This window comes from Myodes glareolus, chromosome 17, assembly GCF_982192425.1.
Source record: "Myodes glareolus chromosome 17, mMyoGla1.1, whole genome shotgun sequence".
Classification (NCBI taxonomy): domain Eukaryota; kingdom Metazoa; phylum Chordata; class Mammalia; order Rodentia; family Cricetidae; genus Myodes; species Myodes glareolus.
Window position 1 is genome coordinate 54,349,498 of NC_142042.1, and position 1,506 is coordinate 54,351,003.

The 1,506-nt window shown below is 43.2% G+C and overlaps 1 pseudogene; it reads left to right on the plus strand.

Annotated features, from left to right (window-relative positions):
* The first annotated feature begins 215 nt into the window (after nucleotides 1–215).
* LOC125405564 (large ribosomal subunit protein uL6 pseudogene) lies at nucleotides 216–867 on the plus strand (annotated as a pseudogene).
* The last annotated feature ends 639 nt before the right edge of the window (nucleotides 868–1,506 follow it).

Below are 1,506 nucleotides of genomic sequence, written 5' to 3' on the forward strand. Positions count from 1 at the left end.
CACTTCAATTCTCCCCCAAGGTCCCCATGCTCCCAATTTACTCAGGAGATCTTGTCTTTTTTTCCTTTCTACTTCCTATGTAGATTATATCTATGTAAGTCTCTCTTAGTGTCCACATTGTTGTCTAAGTTCTCTGGGATTGTGGTCTGTAGGCTGACTTTTCCAAATGGAGTACTGTTCTTTCGAGGTCTTTAAAGAATTTTGCTGGGCTCTCTTTGCCCCATCTGCTGCGAGAATGAAGACCATTCTCAGCAATCAGACAGTCGACATTCCAGAAAATGTGGTCATCACTCTGAAGGGGTGCACAGTCATTGTAAAGGGCCCCAGAGGAACCCTCGGAGGAACTTTAATCACAACAATGTAGAGCTGAGTCTTCTTGGGAAGAAGAAGAAGAGGCTCTGGGTTGACAAATGGTGGGGCAACAGGAAGGAACTGGCCACCGTCAGAACCATCTGCAGCCACGTTCAAAACATGATCAAGGGTGTTACACTGGGCTTCTGCTACAAGATGAGGTCCGTGTATGCTCACTTCCCCATCAACGTTGTTATTCAGGAGAATGGGTCTTTGGTTGAAATCCGAAATTTCTTGGGTGAAAAATATATCCGCAGGGTTCGGATGAGGACAGGCGTTGCTTGTTCTGTCTCTCAAGCCCAGAAGGAAGAATTAATCCTTGAAGAGAATGATATTGAACTTGTTTCAAACTCGGCGGCTCTGATATAGCAAGTCACGACAGTTAAAAACAAGGATATCAGCAAGTTTTTGGATGGTATCTATGTGTCTGAAAAGGGAACAGTGCAGCAGGCTGACGAGTAAGACCTAAGTTACCAGCTCCAGAAACAAGATCCTGAATTTTAATACAATTTGGGGTGTTTTGGGGGGACAATAAAAGACTTGTATTGAAATAAAAAAGAATTTTGCTGGGAATTTGATGGGCATTGTGTTGAATCTGTAGATTGCTTTTGGTAAGATTGCCATTTTACTATATTAATTCTGCCTCCCCAAGAACATGGGAGGTTTTTCCACTTTCTGGTGTCTTCTTCAATTTCTTTCTTCAAAGATTTAAAGTTTTTGTCATACAAGTCTTGCTGTTGTAGGGTCTTTAGATTTTACTGGTATTGTGTTGCTCTTTGTGGTGTAGCATGTGATCTTACCTTTTCTACTCATCTTTTCCTCTAATAGGTGTGGTTGGGACTGTCTGAGATTCTGTTGAATAATCTTCTAGGTGCCAGTGAATCCAAAGCTCAGATGGTTGTTCCTCGTGGTACAGTCATTGTCACAATTCTAGTTACATTGGTTATTCCTGTTCCTGGAGGTAGTTCAGTGCTTCTGTGCTTTGCTCTGCTCCTTTGGAGTTTGCTGTCTCAGGCCTATTTTGGCCTAGGCTGCTGGCTTTGATCTGTTTCTATAAATCCTGGTCTGGATCTCCTCCTGCAGAAGTCCCTGGCTTGGAGTTGGACCTGTTCTGGTGGAGATCGCTGACTCTGGATCTGGTCACTGGTTCAATCT